The sequence below is a fragment of the Ursus arctos genome, unplaced genomic scaffold (genome assembly GCF_023065955.2).
Source record: "Ursus arctos isolate Adak ecotype North America unplaced genomic scaffold, UrsArc2.0 scaffold_8, whole genome shotgun sequence".
Lineage (NCBI taxonomy): Eukaryota > Metazoa > Chordata > Mammalia > Carnivora > Ursidae > Ursus > Ursus arctos.
In genome coordinates this window covers 34,879,061-34,900,020 of record NW_026623100.1, presented here as the reverse complement: position 1 = coordinate 34,900,020, position 20,960 = coordinate 34,879,061, and the positions used below count along the sequence as shown (strand labels likewise).

The 20,960-nt window shown below is 38.3% G+C and overlaps 1 protein-coding gene across 7 annotated transcripts in view; it reads right to left on the bottom strand.

Annotated features, from left to right (window-relative positions):
• The window catches only part of ANXA4 (annexin A4), a 152,529-nt gene that overhangs the window by 108,946 nt on the left and 22,623 nt on the right, over positions 1-20,960 (bottom strand). For all 7 annotated transcript variants that reach the window (XM_048222472.2, XM_057309443.1, XM_048222467.2 and 4 more), the window contains one exon: positions 8,746-8,872. The gene's annotated coding sequence lies outside the window, so the exon portion shown is untranslated. The remainder of the gene's footprint in view (positions 1-8,745; positions 8,873-20,960) is intronic.

The following is a 20,960-nucleotide window of genomic DNA, read 5'->3' as shown; positions in this document are numbered from 1 at the left end:
CATTGTGTGTACGTGTATGTGTGTGTGTGTGTATACACACACACACCTCATCCTTTCATGAAATTCTTCATGTAAAAACAAGGGGCCCACATTTTCATTCTGCACTAGGCCTTGAAAATTAGGGAGCCAATCCTGTTCCCTGGCTCTGCTTCCATCTACTTTTGCTCCCCATTGCTACAAACTCTTGTTAAAATCAACCCAAATTCTGTCCAGCAGCTCCCGGGGTTGTGGGTTTAACAGATTTGATGAAATCACCTGGTCACCTGCTTTGTGCCACTGCATTTCCTTCCTTTCCTGCCCCCACAGATAGACACCATGGTTGGGATGCATGGCAGCTCTTGGGGAGCTACAGGAAGGGTGCCTGCGTCCTCTGGAGTTCCCAGAGGGCTGATGTCATGCTGCATGTTCCTGTAAGAGTCCTCTTGGCTCTTTTTGTGATACATCTTACATCTTGCCCCAGAGTCCATCTGCTTGTGCCCCAAATGCTTCACAGAGCTTAGCAAGAAAACAGCTTCTCTGATGTTGGCTTGTGGCCACTCCCCCCACTCACGGACCCTAGACAGGACCAGCTACCTTCCCGGTCTCCCTGCTACTGCCTCTCCTCCAAGCCTTCCCTTCTGCTCCAGCTGCCTTCCGCCCTCTGCCCTCTATCCCAGAGCTTTATCAGCAGCCCTTTGACTCCGGCTCCTGTTTTCCTTTGAAGTCCTCACTAAACAGGGTGAGCACTTTTTGAAGAACAGGTCCATTTACCAACTCTGTGCTTCCCAGAACACCATTTCTGGAGTATATTAATAAGCACAACAACAAAGAGGGGGGTATCTTAGCCAAATGAATCTGTGAAACACTACAAATTAGATGCTGTTCTTAGAGATTTAACTAATTACTATTAAGTATGTTGAAAGTGTGGGGAGGGGCGCCTGGGTGGCTTCGCTGTTAAGCGTCTGCCTTCGGCTCAGGTCATGATCCCAGGGTCCTGGGATCGAGCCCTGCATCGGGCTCCCTGCTTGGCGGGAAGTCTGCTTCTCTCTCGCACACTCCCCTTGCTTGTGTTCCCTCTCTCGCTGTGTCTCTCTGTCGAATAAATAAATAAAATCTTAAAAAAAAAAAAAAAGAAAGTTCAGGGAAGAAACTACTTAATTTAACCCAGTGTTTCTTAAATTGGGCATTCGACCTGCCCCCCCCCCTCTCTCTTTCACAGTCACACACACACAATTAAGGGAGCATTCTGCAGACGTTGTTCTTGGGTAATGCTCACTTAGAATATAATACATCGATGTAAACCAATTCTGAATATATCTTAATCTTCCTGTGAGGACTTATAAAGTTCTAGCATTTATCTTTCGATCTATGGACAAACAGAAATGAAGTATATTTTGAATCACATTTAAAATACACCAAAGACATTCAGCCTTATACAACTAGGCACGTGGTAGATACTCAGCAGATACTTACTGCATTACTGAATTTAAAGAAACTTTTTGGGTCTCAGTTTCTTCTACTTAGAGGATTAGTTGGTCCTAAGTTGGTCTCTATGATTACTTAATAAATATTCAGTATTTTTATGCCAGGCACTTGGCCAGACACTAAGGTGCAAAGAACAGGCTCTTCCTTCAAAAGAACTCATAGTAGAAAACACGCAATAGACAAATAATTGTAATATCATATGATACTGTTATGAGAGACATATACTAAGTGTTATGGGAGTACAGAGAGGAAGTAACACTGAGTTGGGTCTTAAAGAATGAGCAGGAGTTTATTAGGATGAGAAGATACGGGGAAAGGGAATTCTAAGCTAAGTGCACGGAATGTATAAATGCTTCCAGGCCTAAAGCACTAATTTTTCTGAGACATTTCTAGGTCTAAATTCCTTGCCTTTATAAATGTTATAGTAAATTGCATAATGCAAATTATCATGCCCAAATTTATATTTTTATTTAGTTTTTTAAAGATTTTATTTATTTATTTGTCAGAGAGAGAGAAAGCACAAGCAGGAGCGGCAGGCAGACGGAGAGGCAGGTTCCCTTCTGAGCAGGGAGCCCGATGCGGGACTTGATCCCAGGACCCTGGGATCATGACCTGAGCTGAAGGCAGATGCTTAAGCGACTGAGCCACCCGGTGTCCCACAAATTTATATTTTTAAATTCAGAGTTCTATATATAATTCTCCTTATAGTGGTTCCATCTGAGATAATAGCCTGGGCTTTTCTTAAGAAAAATAAGTTACTAGATAGTAACTAATCCCACTTCCCTTCAAGGTCTACGTATGCCAGGAAGCTCAGCCACAATGGCCAAACAGCTCTGGCCCTGCTCTCTGTTGCCATTCTGCTAACTTCTGTCCTTCTAGTGTGAGGTCTGGACAGCTCAGGAGGATTACCCCAGACCCTCCACCCCAGGCCTTTCCAGATTGTACTCTACAGGTCTCTGGATTTCAGTGGCAGCTTCCAGGGGTCGGTGGCTGGATCTGATGAAATACCTTATAGTTGTGTGCGTGTGTGTGTGTGTGTGGGGGGCGTGTGTGTATAAAATTACCAAGGTTTCTCTTATTTTTTTTTAAAGATTTATTTTGTTTATTTGACAGAGAGAGAGACAGCCAGCGAGAGAAGGAACACAAGCAGGGGGAGTGGGAGAGGAAGAAGCAGGCTCCCAGCAGGAGAGCCTGACGTGGGGCTCTCTCCCAGAACTCCGGGATCATGCCCTGAGCTGAAGGCAGATGCTTAACGACTGAGCCACCCAGGCGCCCCCAGAGGTTTCTCTTATTCTAACCTTGAGCCTATACTTTTTATTCTGGTTCCCTCTTCTCTTCTGTCTCCAGAATAAACTCTCATCTTTATCCTGTGGTGGGTCATCTGTTTTTCAATGCAAAGACTATCCCAGGAAGTGGTGGTTTTCCGGGGCAGAGTATTTGTAAAAGTTGGATTTCTGTTACCCACATAAGGCAAACAAGCAAACAAACAAACAAAAACAAAACGAAAAAAAAAAACCTTGCCATATGAAAAGGCAAGAAAAACTGCTGCCACATCCTCCATCCCCGGCATTCATATGAACATACGATTTACCATTATTGTTATTTATCGGTTACAGGGTGTTTGTGCCCAACAAGGTCCCAGGATACTTTCAATTGTGGGTTGCTTTGTTTGTTTTATAAGCAATACTAAAGCGCTACCAACTAAAACATGGTACTTAATAAAGCAACCAGTGATGCCTTGATATATGCGCATCTAAAGTCGAGGCCTCATGGTACACGGAGGAGAGGTGACTCATTAGGTGGGTAAAGCTTTTGCAGGAGTTATTTTTAAATGAACTCCTCAGCATGCATTGCCACCTCAAAAAGAGCAGGGTTTTAAGGGGATGGACCGAAAAAAAAAAAAAGGCTTAATTTAGATGCCTGAGAGAATTGTTTGAAAAATATAGGACATTTGCTCAGGCTAGAGAGTGTCCCAGGGAAAAGGGTATTGGAACCGGACAAATAGCACAGGCCTTCTAAACAGGTGGGAGGGACAAACTGAGGGCAAATTTCAAGGGGTGCCTAAATTTTATCTCAGCAGACCATGTTCCATGTTACGATGCTTTAAATTTTAATTTTGATTAAATGTGTCTAACATTCAAGTAACAAACCCTGTGCTCGATTCCCACAACAGAGTACTACACAGCTGCAAAAACAAATGAGGACTAGAGGGAGCAATCCTGGGCATACACAGTGAAAACAAAGCAAGGTAGAAAAAAGTATCTATAGAACACTCCTGTTTTATCTAAGGAGGGAGTATTCAATCTATGAGAGCATTTGCTCCTTTTTTTTAAGTGAAAGAATAAACCATAAAACTTGGTTTTTAAAAAAGATCATCTACGTGGAAGAGAAGGAACAAGGTGGAGAGGACCGGAGTAGAAGACACACTCCTCTGAATGCAGCTGGGATTGTAGATTTGACTTTAGACACTTGTAAACATTTTACATAATTTTATAATACAAAAATTAAAAAGTAGTTCCTAAAAGCCAAAATCAAAATGAAACAAGTGAGCTGAAATGTACACTCTGAATCTGTGGAATAAACACAAGGGAAGAAGCTACACCAGTGGCTTCCATTTGATTTCCACTGTTACTTATGTTAAGCCCTAAAAATAAAAATAGCTACATAACAACATTAAATGGATTTCAGTAATCCTACTACTGCTAGTAGTATTGGAACAGTTAATGTAAGACAGTTGCATGTTTACTGTGAAATAAAGCAAATAAGTAACTGTGCTGATGTCTTTGAGAATTGGGATTTTTGATAAGAGAGAAAGAAAATATAAATGCAACACTGGTGAAGTTCAGAAAGCATCTTGTAGTTCTGTTTGAAAATGTCCTATGAACTCACTATGTATTTTCTCTTGAAAAAGGTGGAGGAGAGGAAGGGGAGGAGAAAAAAAGTATTTCCTAACTCTTTTTACTGAAATGGCCTAGAAACTATGATCAACTCAGTGGCCTGACAACCCGAGAGCCCAGATTATTGTCTCTGAATCTCGTTTCCCATTAAAAAGAATTGGAGCCCTTGGAGAAATGGCTGATTTCAGAGCTGAGGCAGAAAATATATGAACTAAGCCTGGAAAATAAGGAAACTTGTCATACTAGAAATCAAGAAAATTACTAAGATCATGTTAAAAAGACTTGGGAGCCAACATGAATAAACCCCCACTACCCAAAGATGGCACAAATTGAATATTAATAAGAATAGCAATGGATTGAAATACATTAAAAAAATCCATGAGTTCATAATGATACTTAAAATCAAATATCGACTTCCAGGAAGATGGAAGGTGGGGAGGTAGGCAGGGGGATGGGTGATATAGATGAAGGGGATTAAAAGTACTTATTGGGTGCCTGGGTGGTTCAGTCAGTTAAGCGTCTGCCTTTGGCTCAGGTCATGATCCCGGAGTCCTGAGTCAGGCTTCCTGCCTCTCCCTCTGCCTGCCGCTTCCCCTGCTTGTGCTCTCTCTCTCACTCTCTCTGTCAAATAGATAAATAAAATCTAAAAAAATAAGAGTACACTTATCATGATGAGCATGGAGAAATGTATGGAATTGTTGAGCTACCATATTGTACACCTGAGACTAACGTAACACTTGACATTAACTATACTGGAATTAAAATTAAAAAAATAAAGCAAGTCAGGAAATAACTATACCATAGGACACATGAAAAAAAAATCGAATACCTCACTGGTCAACTTTGGCAAATGCCAACTCTGGCATTTCCTTGGCAGATGCCAGGAAACCAGTTCATCATTTTGAAAAATAGTAAATAAGCATTCATCTTACATTTCCTGTGTAGCCTGTATTTCAGGGTACAAATAGTTGAGGAAAAGATATTTCTCTTTATAGAAGTACTCCAAATAATAAACGAAGGAGTGATAGAATTGGAATATCACCATTTGCAACTCCTAATGAATCAATGGGCCTAGACACATATTGGTGGCTGCTGACATAGCAAAAGAGAGCCATACATTGTTCCCTAATGAGAAACATACAATACCATCCATGAAATGTTCCTCCCCCTCCAAATCAAACATGGATCTAATCACAGGAAATATAGGGGATAGAGGAACACGTTACACACATCATGATAATGTGGTCAGAAAAATCCAGATTGGAAAAGTCTCAAGGACAGATGACTCAGCACAGCACCTTCAATAAATGAATTGAAAGGGGAAAAAAATAATGAAAGGAAAACCTATGGATTGAGAGAAACTTAACAAACACATCAACCAATTGCAATGTGTAGACCTTAGTTAGATCCCCATTTGAGTAAACTCGAATAAAAAAATTCATGAGACAATTCATAAAATTTAAACACTGACTGGATTTTAGATGATATTATGGAATCAATAATAATTTCTTAAGTGTGATATAGGTATTGTTGGGTATATTTTCAGAGTCCTTATATTTTAGAGAACATACCAAAGTATTCATGGAAGCAGTGAGGTGATGTCAGGGTTTTGTTTCTCCACCAAGGATGTGAGTGTGGGTGTGGGTATAGATCATAAAGATCAGACACAGATTGATAATTGTAGAAACAAAGTGATGTAGTCATGATATTATTCTTTCTACTTTTTAATATTTGATTTTCCCTAATAAAAAGTCTTTTTAAAGTGCACTGTACCACCCTTCTTTTTTAAAAAAAGACTTTATTTATTTATTTGCTTACTTACTTACTTACTTGGGGGGAGGGACAGAAGAAGAGGGAGAGAGAATCTCTATCAGACTCTGTGCTGAGTGCCGAGCCCCACTTGGGGCTCGATCTCACGACTCTGAGATCACAATCTGACCCGAAATCAAGAGCTGGATGCTTAACTGACTGAACCACCCAGGCACCCCTGTACCAGCCTTTTAATATGAGCCAAGCAAAGCCAGGAGTGGGGGATGCCTCTTTGCATGTACCTAGAAAGAGCAGTGGATCAAAAATCAGGAAATCACAGACTTCAGGGAGACTCTATTCCTTCCTACAGTGCCCCTAAAGGTTGTTGCCCACTTTCTGCAGGGTTATCCTCAACCCATTCCCCTGTGACAGCTTTGAAAGTTCTTCCTTATATATTTCATTCATTCATTCATTCATTCATTCATTCATCTATTTACTTATTCTTTCTTATATTGAGCAGAAATCTGTCTCCCTGTATCTTTTCTTTTACCCATATATTCTAGGCCTAGATGCTCCTCACACAACAGTCCCTCAATATTTGAAAACAAGCCTTCACCTGTTCCTCCCACCCTAACCCCATATGCAGGGCCTTTGAGCTCCAGCCCTAACTCTGACCACTGTTCCACAGACCCATGACTTTGGTCCCCTGCCATCCTGGCTGCTCTGCTCTGATCTCAGAACAGTTTGACTTGTAAGTTATGTGTTCTGGAATGAAGTGATCTGGGTGTGGCCTGACAATTGCAGAGAACAACAGGGCTATCGCCTCCCTTGCTCCAGTTGCGTATTTCTTGTTACTATGGGCTGAAGCCTGGGTACACAAAGTTCCAAGAGCTGAATGTTAAATTTTCAAGAATTCTTTGAGCCAATTGTTAAACACAGCCATAATTAAAAGTTAAATTACATAAACTTACAATACATATATTTTATTAAAAACAAAGGTAATAAATTTAAGAAACAAAACAGATGAACAGGGACGCCTGGGTTGGCTCAGTCAGTTAAGTGTCTGCCTTCCGCTCGGGTCATGATCCCAGGGTCGTGGGATCGAGTCCCACATTGGGCTCCCTGCTCAGAAGGGAGCCTGTTTCTCCCTCTGACAAATAAATAAATAAAATCTTTAAAAAAAAAGTTAAAAATATAACCCAGATGAACATAGGGGGAGGGAAGGAAAGGAAAAATAAGATAAAAACAGAGAGAGGTAAACCATAGGAGACTCTTAACTACAGAGAACAAACAGGGTTGTTGGAGGGGGTGGGGGTGGGTGGACGGGCTAAATGGGTGATAGGCATTAAGGAGGGCACTTGTTGTGTCGAGCACTGGGTATTATATGTAAGTGATGAATCACTAAATTTCATTCCTGAAACCAATACTATGTTATATGTTAACTAACCTGAATTTAAATAAACACTCGGAAAAAAAAAAAAGGAAAAAACCCACAAAGGTAATAAATACTTGAAACGCATCACTTCCTCATTATTTTACTGCATATTACTATTAACTGTATTTACATTTATTGTATTTGTGGGGTGAGGATACTATATAATGGTGTGCTACTGCGAATCTCTTCCAAACTGTGTTCGGTGACATGACGTTGAGAGCTTGAAACTGGCCATGACGGAAGTAATTACATGACAGAAACTGGCAAGTGCTATGAATCAAGGTGCTTTTTTCCTCCCAAGAGCCAGTTGTTCCACACTTACCACCACATCACTAGATACAGCTTAAAATCTTAGGGCTTTTTTGGCAAGCACATTACATTTCTGACTCAAATCGGGCTAAAGCTCTTAGCTACTGCTAAAGCAAGTAAAGCCATTCCTACCGATACAATTAGTTCCTTAAGATCTCATCTTAATTGCTTTTAAATTCATCCTTGTAGATTCAAGTCACTGATTCTCATTCTGTCATCCAAGTAGTCACCATACCTCTAACTTCAGGTGACCTATAAATTTGATGAGCACCTTCTGTATATTTATTATGAAAGTATTTATGAGGGGCAGGTGAAGGACACAGCCCTAGGACTCATCATTATATACTTCCTTGTAGTTTGGTATCAATTCGTTAGTCAGCACCTTGTGAATATAATCAACTGGTCGCTAATTCATTCAGTACGCTAGAGTCCAACAATTCATATTTCTCCCTCTTTTCCAAAAGAATATCATGAAAAAGCTCATTAATTATCCAACCAATGACAAAATACTCTCAAGGTATAGGCTTTCCCAGAGCTACAGGGCTCATAGCTTTGTTGAAGAAGGAAGTTGATAAACCAGTCTTGGCTTGTCCTTAGTGAATTCATTCTGGGTCTTAATCATTCCTTCTTCACTTAGTGCCTGAAACTGTTCCTCTAGTAACCCCTTGTTGAGTCTTGCCTGAGACTGAAGTTGTAGACAACTGTCTACAATTTCTCTGGCTCTGGCTTCTCTTTCTGAAAATTAGAATATTGCACTGTCTCTAGTCTTTTGATACCTCTCGTATTCTCCATAATGCCCAAAAGATCACTGACAATTGTTTGGTGATCCCATAATAACTTTTTCTCAGGGTCCTAAGACATTATTCCTCAAAGTTGGGGGCTGGAACTCACTTGGAGCAGCTCTGGGCCTTTCCACATTACTCCATCTTGGGCTTCCATCTTCTGTTACCAAGGTTCATTCCATTTTTCTATTTCTCCTCACCTTACTCATTCCATGTGGAGAAGAAATGTCCTTGCCCTGAAAGTCAGAAACAAAAGAAAATGGAAGAGCTCTGTTTTCTCTGTATTCTCCCATTGACAGTGGGCCCCAAGCTGCAAGTTCTGTCCTTTACTTGAAGTTATTCCTCAAACTTTCCTAAAAGGAATGGAAGACCCAAATGGAAGCCATAATAGAAAATTGTTGTTTTGGAAAAACTTGAGCTTATTTGCAGCTTTAGCATTTCTGAAACGTACAAATGTGTCCCATGGATATCCCAGCACAGGTATGACAGTAGGATAGATATTTGAGAAGAGATTCATGACCTTTCAGAAGTTGTGAAATCACATCCTTGTTTGAATTTGCAACAAGCTCCCCATCTCCTAAAGTGCAGCATTGTGTATATTAGTCTTGACATTTTTAATTAATTGGGTCTGGAGAATTTTTCATCTTTAAGTTTTCTGACAAAGAAAAAAAAACCGTAGATAGCTCTGATATCACAAAATCACAATTAAGGGGACCTGCAAATAGGGAAGAACTCCGTATATTTAGGTGTTTTTCTTCTTTAATTTTACTGAGCTGATCTTTAACATAAAACAACCTCTTAGGGGCGCCTGGGTGGCACAGCGGTTGAGCGTCTGCCTTCGGCTCAGGGCGTGATCCCAGCGTTATGGGATCGAGTCCCACATCAGGCTCTTCCGCTATGAGCCTGCTTCTTCCTCTCCCACTCCCCCTGCTTGTGTTCCCTCTCTTGCTGGCTGTCTCTCTCTCTGTTGAATAAATAAAATAAAATCTTTAAAAAAAAATAAATAAAAAATAAAACAACCTCTTAATATAATCAACTCTTGTTATACCACATTCTTTTACATGGAACTCTCTAAGTTGCCCTTATGCACAGTTCCAAAAAATGTTAACAATGTTTATGGGTTTTAACCGGAGGCCCTGAACTAAGAATGTGAAACCAAGGTTTTCCACTTTGTTCTGACACTCATCAACTGTGCAATCTTGGACAAATCCCTTTGCCTTTCTTGTTCACATCTAATTATTGTTGTAAGTCCCTTTTAGATCTAAGAGAAATATCCAACTATCTTATCTGTGGGTTCTTGGCGACCACCATCTACTCTCTGTACTTGACATGGGGGTACAGGTTTTGTATGGAGGGGTGGGGAAGAAAGATTTGAGTTTAGTCTTGGTAGGGGGTAGGGAGAGAAGAAGGAGGAGGTAGGGTAGGAAGACAGCCCATATCATTCCTCTTAGGTTTTTCACAAGAGGTAGTTTCAAAACAAAAGTAAGTCAACCTATCACAACAAGATAATGACAAGGGAGAAAGTAAAAGTTTTTGGCCAAATTCATCTCACAATCCTTCTTTCCTGCCCCCACAAAGCTATCTGAACTGAGATCTTGCTAGTGCACCTTCATTTCCAGTAAACATCACTCACTTAGAACAAAAACGGGAAGCTCCCACGTGTAGCCACTGGAAACATTCCCAGATGCAGGAAGAGGTTGTATGACATCATCCAGAGAGTTATGCAGTAGGAAGGTCTCAGATTAGAATAGCTCACTGAAGAGTTCTTTTTGCTCAGAACTTTTATCCAGTATTTAGAAGTCCCAAGTTTCTTGGAAAATGTATTTATTGATATGTGTGTATATTTGACCCATGCGTAGAAATTGCTGAAATGCTAAGGAAAAGTATTATTTATGTGTCTACATATTTAGTTAAAGGCCAGGGAAAAAACAGGTAAATATTATTATCCCTCTCTATGTGAAAAGAGTTTTGTTCGTGCTTTTAAAAATAAACTGGTTGTTTTAGTAAAAATGATTCATGCTCACTATGAAATGTTGAAACAAATCAGAAAAGCACAAAGAAGATAATAAAAATCACCTGAAGACTCATGATCTAGAAATAAACACTGGCAGATTGTTGGTAAAGTCTCTCCAGACATTTTCCTGTGTATATATATGTTTTAATTTTACATGAGTGGCATGTTCTTTATTTCCTGTATTATATTCTTCCTTCCTCCTCAATAATGTCATTAACATCTTTATGTGTCACTAAATACAGCTATATTGCATGACTTTTTAAGGACTCCTTAGTTTTCCACTGCATTTTGTTTGTTCCATATACTTAGTCAATTCCATATGGATGAAAATATAGGTTGTTGAGAAGGAACTTTTTTAAGCTTCAAAAGAACTGTTATGTAAAAAATACAAAGTTATGTAAAGTAACACATTTGCACAAGAATCTGGTTTGGTTGTTCCTACTGCAAAAGCTTGAAATAGTGTATGGAAACAGTGAGTGTCAGCCCTATAAGATGTACCTTTATTATTACTGAGCCATTAACAAAATTAAACATTCCGAAAAGCAAGGATGAATTGTGAAGAAAAACTCAATAGTTTTGACAACATAGATATGTAAAATATCATAAAGAAAAATTAAAAATAAGAAACAACCTGCAAAATAGCTATAGCAAATATGACAAAGGATTAACATACTAATACATAAAGAGCTCATATAAACCAATAAGGACAGTAATTTACAATAGAAAAATAGGCAACTAACAATTGACAAATAACACTTAAAATGGCTTACAAGTAAGTTACAGCTTAACAGAAACTAAGTATCTTAAAAATATTTATAATCTTTACTTAGTAATTCTACTTCTAGAACTCTCTCCTAAATAATAATTTGAAATGCAGATAAAGTCTTTATACATAAAGTAGATCACATTATTTATAATAAAAGTTGTAAATGGCTCAAATGTCCAGCAATCAAAGAATGATTAAGCAAAGTATGATGCAGCCATAATTAGAATACTCTGAAGACATTTAAAATTATGTTTAGAAAGAAACTTTAATAACTAGTTACAGACATATAGTATTGAGTGAAAAATTTTATGTATAGTCATTTCAGCTCCATATACAAAATAGCCTGGAAAAAAAAATACATCAAAATATTAACAAGTACCTATTAGAGGTGGGAGTATGGGTGATTTAAAATTTGTATATACTTTTCTTATTTTCTAAATTTTCTACAAGGATCATATATTCTCTTATAGCCAGAAAAATAATTTTTAACAAAATGTAGGAGCTAATACATATTTAATGAATTTAAATACAAATTCAAACATAATAAAACATAACATCTAAAAATCTGAATCCATAACAGTATTAAATAGCTTAATCACTTTTTACTATTTAGTAAAAATTGCCTGGATTTTCACATCTCTGTCATTCAACTAGGTGTGAGACTTTGTTACAGACTGAATGTTTTTGTCCCCCCAAAATTCATACATTGAAATCCTGGCTTGCAATGTGATGGTATTTGGAGGTGGGGCCTTTGGGAGGTGATTAGGTCATAAGGGTGGAGCCCTGGGGAATGGGATTAGTGCCTTATTTACATATTTTTTAAGATTATTAATTATTTTTTAGAGAGGGAGAAAGAGAGCATGAGCAAGGGGGGGGGGCAGAGGGAGAAGCTGACTCCCCACCGAGCAGGGAGCTCAGTGTGGGACTTGATGCTAAGATCCTGGTATCATGACCAGAGCCGAAGGCAGATGCTTAACCCACTGAGCCACCCGGGCACTCAGATAAGTGCCTTATAAATGAGACCCCTCAGAGATGCTGTTAGCATTTGTCATATGAGGACACAATGAGAAGTTTGTGACCCAGAAGAGAGCCCTCACTTGACCATGCTGGCACCTTCTAGCCTCCGGGACTGTGAGATACAAATTTATGTTGTTTGTAAGCCAGCCAGACTTGGGCAGTTTGTTATAGCAGCCTGAACAGACTAAGATTTCAAACAAGTGAACTAATTACCAGTTCTGGGCCTCCCACAATTTCAAAGTCTCCTTCAATTCTCATTAATCTACAAACCACATCTGTTAAGTTTAATTTTTAATTTTGAGGTGAAATTCCTTTATTCATTTGTTTCTGAACCTACCATCCTGAAACTCAATGCATTTTAACATTAATGTATTATTTACATAGTATCACATTTTCAAAATGAATATGAGGCAGCAGATGTTATTACTTGGTAATTAACTTTGTTTCGTTTTTTAAAAATCATTCTTTACTGCATTAAAATATGCAAACATAAAATCTACCATTTTAAGCGTTTTAAAGTTCAGTGGCGTTGAGTGCATTCACATGGTTGTACGACCATCACCACCATCAGCCTCTAGAACTCTTTCATCTTCCCAAACTGAAACTCCCATTAAACAATAGCTCCCCAATTCCCCTCTACTCCCGGCTCCTGGTAACCACCATTCTACCTTCTATCCCTATGGTGGACTATTCTAAGTACTTCAACTTTATTTAGTTTTAAGCCCTAAATAAATCTCTTCTCTATCTTGGTTGAGAACACTGCTAGTTTCAAAAAGTCAACTTAAAAAAATCTCAGTGTTTTTTAAATGAAGGTAATATTTTCATACAATAAAACGCATTCTAGATACTTAAAAATATACACATTTTTATCTATCTTATGTGAATGTATATGCGATAGTGTATTGTCAGCATGACTATAAAGTCATGAGGCTCATGTGCCATTTTATTTTGAAGTTACATTATACACCTAAATGAAATAGCAGACAAATCTATACTCTGTGATTCCACTATGTAAAAGGAATACCTCTGTGTGGAGAAAGACTGGAAAGGAAGACCATGGAAAATAAAAATAGTTTATTTTTAGAGTGCTACAATTTTTGAAATGCGAAAATATCAGGAATGTTATCAAGTTAGAGAACAAATCGTTTTGATTATAAGAGGATGGTAGAAAACAGATATTGAATTCACAGGTCAATCATTTAGAGGAGAGAGGGCTGATAGTATCTTATATCTTAATGTTTCTAAAAATCAGCTCTTGTGAAAACTTTTTCCAAGCCTAACCAGTGTGAATGTTGAAAGCATATGTATTTTTTTTCCTTCCTGAAAATAGACACAGAAATCACTGGGTATATTTGTAGAAAGGCTGACCCATAAAATGTCCATTATACTTCTGCACATGAGGTACATTTTCTTTTGTTAGCTTGCCCAGGAACAAAAACAAGTGTCAATAGTTTGTTCTTATCAATTCATAATTCTCCATTTCTGTCACACTATGTTCCCATTGATTACACACAGGGATAAAAATAGAAAACTCTGAGATGGTGCTCTGCCAGTTACTCAGATGACTTTCTGAACAAGAAAGTTTTATATGGATGGATGGGTGTAAGAACTTGGCTGGAAATAGGAAAAAGGCAGGAAAAGACAGCAGAATCTGCTTCTCATTGGCGTAGAGCCCAGATTGTCCTGCTTATCTGAAATTAAGCCCAAATCCTAAAAATTCTGAATACCTGCTGTCAGCGTCCTGCAAGTGGGCCAGGTTTCCCGGAGAATGCTAGCTAGAGTGCTGGCAGAGGTAGGCAACTCGACAGACGCTAGTGAACACCACTTCATCGTGTAGCTATTTTCACGTCCTACCAGCAGCTCACCGAAGTGCTGACAATGCTTGGGTGGACTCAACAAATACATCTTGGACACCTCCTTTGTGCCAGGCACACGGTGTAAAAAGCATGGTGGAGAGCCAGTTTCCCTTCAGCCCCTAAGCCCTACTGGCTACCCTTGGGAACAATTCAGAGCAAGGAATATCAAGGTAGGCCAGATGCAGTCCACCCTTATGCCTTAGCCTGCAGGGAGGTAGAATCCCAGAAGGGCCCTCCCAGCTCAGTCCTGTTTGGTGCTAGGACGAGCAAAGGAGAGAGATGGTGCCGAAGTCAGCCTCCACTGAGGGAAGCAGCATGGCAGCACTTTTTTCCTTTGCATGTTTGTCTTTGGAAAACATTTTTATTATGTCTACCAATTGACTGCATAGAAAAAAAAAATAACATAACACACTAAATAACATGTAGCCACTACCAGCTTTATCAAATCTTTGCATGTTCCCACAGTTGTTTCAGATTTTAAAAAGAAATAAAGTCATAACACAGTTGAAACAGTTGATTAATCTCTTCCTAAATCCATTTCCTTCCTTCTATCCCTATGGGTAACTATTATTCTGAAAGTGGTGTTAATTTTTTTTCATTTCAAAAATATTTTTTGAAATGCATATATTTATAAAAATGAAATTAAACTGGTCTTTATTTCATGGAGACTTTTTTTTTTTTGCACAGTAGTATGTTTTATATTCAATCATGTTGAGCCATGTAACTGCAGTTCATGAATATTCCACAATTTATCTCCAATCTATAAACAACAGGTTGCTCCCGATTGTTTTTGTTTATTATAAACAACACTTTCAGATCATTCTCCACATGTCTTATGGCACGCATGTGCAAAAGTTTCTCTAGGACGTATAACCATAAGGTTGAATCACTAAGTCGTAATGTTTGTGGACCTTTAGCAGAAAATAGCAAAATGTTTTTAAACTTGTCAGTCTCAACAACAGTGAATGAGTGTTCTAGCTGCTCTCCATCTTCATGAACACTTGGTGGGTTTTGATGTTTTAATTTTGTGCCAATCTGATAGCTATGATAAAATATCTTCCTGTGGTTTTGTGTTGCATGTCCCTGATTATGAATGAGGTCAATCATCTTTTTGTGTCCTGAATGACAATTTATATTTATTTATTATATCTTAAAAATATTTTATTTATTTATTTGACAGAGAGAGAGACAGTGAGAGAGGGAACACAAGCAAGGGGGAGTGGGAGCAGGAGAAGCAGGCTTCCCACCAAGCAGGGAGCCTGATGTGGGGCTCGATCCTAGGATGCTGGGATCACAACCTGAGCCGAAGGCAGATGCTCAACAACTGAGCCACCCAGGAGCCCCAGACAATTTATATTTTTAAATGTTTTGTCATGTCTTTTTGTGTATTTTTCTATTGTGTTTTCTTTTTCTTATTGACTCATAAGAATTCTTTACATATTCTGGATCCTAAACCTCTGTTACTTGAGTTGCAGATATCTTGAGTTTGTAGCTTCTCTTTTACTCTCTTTATGGTGTCTTTTTATGAACAGAAGTTATTGATTTTGGGTGGGGGATTGGGATAGGCCAGTGATGGGTATTAAGGAGGGCATATATTGCATGGTGCACTGTGTGTTATACACAAATAATGAATCATGGAACATTGCATCAAAAACTGGGGATGTACTGTATGGTAACTAATATAACAAAATAAAAATTATTTAAAAAAAAGAAAAAAGAAGTTATTGATTTTAATATAGTTAAATTTATCAATTTTTTTCCTTAAAATTTTTTTGGGCTCATTTAAGGAATTCTTTCCCACCCCAAAGTCATAAAGCTCTTCTGCTCTTTTATTTTTTTCCTAAATATTTTAAATATTTGCCCTTCACATTTGAGTACATTCTGAATTTATTTTTACGACTGGTGTAAGGTAAAGGTCCACATTCATTTTTTTTTCCATAGATAACCAAAATTTTCAATACCATTTACTCTTTCCCTATAGATCTATCGTATATACCAGGCGTCCTGTAGGTCAGTTTCTGGTCTCTTGATTCTGCCAATGGTCTGATTGTCTATCCCTGTGCCCACACTGCACTGTCTTAATTTCTACAGCTTTATCATTAGAGCAACAATGCTTCAGGCTTACTGTGGTGTCCAGCTGCCAACCAGTTTCGCATTTGTCTCAGATTTATCATTTTTGAAAACCACATACCATTATTACTAGTTGCATCACAATACGCTGGAATGAGCTTGGTAAACCTCCACTTTGTGTTTCAGCTTCTGCCATCTCTAGCCTGTGAGACACATATGCAGCAAACAGAACTCTCGCTGTGACTCACGGTTAAAATTGAAATATAACCAGCAATAATCTGTATATCTTTTTCCAACCCTTTCCAGAGTTAAGAGACCTATTAATTCCCTTTCAAGAACAACATGCTGGGCAGTTACTGAACAAATAAGGCAAGGACAGTGAACTCCTTGTGATCTTGGGCGGTGGACACAGAAGTATTAGAAGTATTAGACACAGAAGTATTAGATGTTGCTGCCCCCCTCCCCCGCTGATTATTTGGTATACCATGCAGCAGTGCCAGGCCTGCTGGGCCACCCGTCAGTGGTAAACGTGGGAAATTCGAGGTAAGATTATGCAGACTGTGCACAGGAAATAGAAGCTGAACAGCGCTGCAACAGAGTACAGAGGGTAGACTGGACACTCTTGTTATAGTGATTTTGCCGTTCATTTTATGGTGATAATATACTATTCTTTATGTTGTTTGGTGACACTTTTGTTTTGTGCAATAAGCCCCTTGACAAAAATGAGCGCAAGGATGAAAAAAAGAAAGTGCATATTTCATAAAAAGTTAAATACTTAATTTTAGTTTCTCCAAAAAACTTATAATGAATATATACCTTTTACTGGAGAAAGAGGAAGGGCCCTGAAAGAATATACATCAAGAGAGACCCTCTCTATAGGTAGGGGGAATGGTCATATTTCCTTATGCTCATTTTACTTGGCTATAATTTCTTCATTCCTTATACTTCTGCGATAACACATAACAATAGAAGAAATTTTACTTCCAGAGGTAATTCTTTACTTCAAGACTAAATTCACAATATAAAATAAACTATGTTGAGTTTGTTAAACAGATAAGCAAAAACTTATAAACACAACTATATATTATATTAATGGCCCAATTACGGGCTCCTTGTCTCCATCTCCATATGCTTTGCCTTGTAACTTTGTAAGCCCTTCTCCCTCTAACTCTGGGTTCAGCCCTGTAACTTACTGAGGCAAATGGAATGTTAACAGATGTGAATGAGCACGGGCTTGGAAAGCACCTGTGCATTTCTGCTTGCTCTTTTGTGCCCTGAGCGTGGTCACTTTTCAATCTCTGCCCCAGCATGAGAACTTGCCCCGGCTTGTCCATCTGAGGGATGTAAGAGACAAATGAAGAAAAGCAGAGTCCATCCTAGTCCAGAAAACAGCCAGCCAACCTTCACCCTGTGGGAGAGCCCAGCCAAGATCAATGCAAGATCAGCTAATGGCTCAGCTACCATAGACTTGTGCTCAGCGAGAGGAAGTCTTCCGGTGGTTTGTCGTCAGATTATTGTGTCAACGGATAACTGACACCACAAAGAAAAACTAATATGCTGTATAGAGTGGAGAAAGCCAAGAGACAAAAAGGAGAGTTCATATAAATTTTGCCACCATATCTCCAGACATTGCATCACAGAATATTCTGTCCCTTTCCCTAAGAATAAGCTGGAGTACTTCTTAAATTAGACTAAATCTTAGTCTGTAACACTTTTATGGGACTTTGTTTTTCAACAGCTTTATTGAGGTATTCACACAGGACACAGTTCACCTATTTAAAATGTACAATTCAGTGGTTTTTAGTATATTTGCAGAGTTGTGCAAGCATTACCACAATTAATTTTAGAACGTTTCTACACTCCAAAAAGAAATCCTGTATCTATTAGCAGCCACTCCCCACTTCCTTCCAACCGCCCTCTCCAGTTACTGCAGCCCTAGGAAACCGCTAATCTACTTTCTGCCTCTATAGAATTGCTTATTCTGGATATTTCACATAAATTGAATCAGTATGTGGTCTTTTGTGACTGGCTTCACTTAATTAACATAATGCTTTAAAGGTTCATCCATGTTGTAGTGTCAATACTTCATTCCTTTTTATGGCTGAGTAATATTCTATTGTATGGATTATACCCTATTTTCCTTATTTATTTGTCAGATGATGGACATTGAGTTGTTTCCACCTTTGGGCTAATATAATATACTAATATATTCTAATTTATATAATATATACTATTATACTATATATATATCATCATATATATTATAGTACATTACTATATACAGTATATATTACATAGTTATATATTGTTATGTACTATAATATATGATAATATATTATATATATTATATGTAATATAAGATAAAATAATGCTTCTATGAACATTCATGTATATTTTTGTATAGATATATATATTTTACTTTTATTTCTCTTGAGTATATAAGTAGGAGTGGGATTGCTGTTATATGGTAATGCGACGTTTAACCTTTTGTAATTGCTAGACTGTTTTTCACTGGCTGCACATTTTACATTCCTACCAGCAGTGGATGAGGGTTCTAATTCCTCCATGTCTTTGCCAACACTTGTTATTGTTTCTCTCATTTATTACAGCCATTCTAATAGGTGTGAAGTGCTATCTCTTTGTGGTGTTATTTGCATTTCTCTAATAATTAATGATGTGAACATCCTTTATGCATTTATTAGTCATTTGTGTATCTTCTTTGAAGAAATAACAATTCAGATCTTATGCACATTTTATTTTTTTATTTTTTAAGATTGATTTAGAGAGAGAGAGAGAGACAGAGCATTGGGGGGAGGGGCAGAGGAAGAGGGAGAAAGATTTTTAAGCAGGCTCCATTGTCAGTGCAGACCCCGATGCAGGACTTGATCCCACCACTCTGAGATCATGACCTGAGCTGAAATCAAGTCGGACGCTCAACCAACTAAGCCACCCAGGTGCCCCCAAATGCACATTTTTAAATTAGTTTGTCCTTGGAACAGAATACAGAACCCAGAAATGGACCCTCAAATCTATGGTTAACTAATCTTCGACAAAACAGAAAAGAATATCCAATAGAAAAAAGACAGTCTCTTCAACAAATGATGTTGGGAAAATTGGGACAGCCACATGCGAAAGAATGAAACTTCATAATTTTCTTACACCATACACAAAAATAGACTCAAAATGGATGAAAGACCTAAATGTGAGACAGGAATCCACCAAAATCCTAGAGGAGAACACAGGCAGCAACCTCTGTGACCTCGGCTGCAGCAACTTCTTGCTAGACACGTCTCTAAAGGCAAGGGAAACAAAGGCAAAATTGACCTACTGGGACTTCATCAAGATAAAAAGCTTTTGCACAGCAAAGGAAACAGTTGACAAAACCAAAAGACAACCGACAGAATGGGAGAGGATATTTGCAAATGTCTTATCGATAAAGGGCTAGTATCCAAAACCTGTAAAGAACTTATCAAACTCAACACCCAAAGAACAAATAATCCAATCAATAAATCCAAGCAGAAGATATGAACAGACATTTCTCTAAAGAAGACATACAAATGGCCAACAGACACATGAAAAAATGCTCAACATCACTGGACATCAGGGAAATACAAATCAAAACCACAATACCACCTCACACCAGTCAGAATGGCTAAAATTAACAAGTTAGGAAACTAACTAAATTAACAGAATTAATTAAATTAACAAGTCAGGAAACTACAGATGTTGGCGAGGATGTCGAGAAAAGGGAACCCTCTTACACTGTTGGTGGGAATGTAAGCTGGTGTAGCCACTCTGGAAACCAGTAGGAGGTTCCTCGAAAAGTTGAAAATAGAGCTACCCTACGTTCCAGCAATTGCACTACTAAGGATTTATCCCAAAGATACAAATGTAGTGATCTGAAGGGTCACCTGCACCCCAATGTTTATAGCAGCAATGTCCACAATAGCCAAACTATGGAAAGAGCCCAGATGTCCATCAACAGATGAATGGATAAAGAAGATGTGGTATATACAATGGAATACTACTCAAACATCAAAAAAAGAGAAAGAAAGAAAGAAAGAAAGAAAGAAAGAAAGAAAGAAAGAAAGAAAAAGAAAGAAAGAAAGAAAGAAAAAAAGAAAGAAAGAAAGAGAAAGAAAGAAAGAAATCTTGCCATTTGCAACAACGTGGATGGAACTAGGGGGTATTATGCTACATGAAATAAGTCAATCAGAGAAAGGCAATTATCATATGATCTCACTCATGTGGAATTTAAGAAACAAAACAGAGGATCATAGGGGAAGGGAAGGAAAACAGAATGGAAAGAAATCAGAGGGGGAGACAAACCATGAGAGACTCTTAACTAGAGGAAACAAACTGAGGATTGCTGGGAGGGATTGCTGGGGGACAGGGGGGTGGGTGGGTAGGGTAATTGGGTGATGGACATTAAGGAGGGCATGGGATATAATGAGCACTGGGTGTTATATAAGACTGATGAATCACTGAACTCGACCTCTGAAACTAACAATATACTATATGTTAATTGAATTTAAATAAAAAAATATAAAAAATAAGGATGCTCCTTTTCTCCATGTCTCAACTTTTCATTCATATTTTTC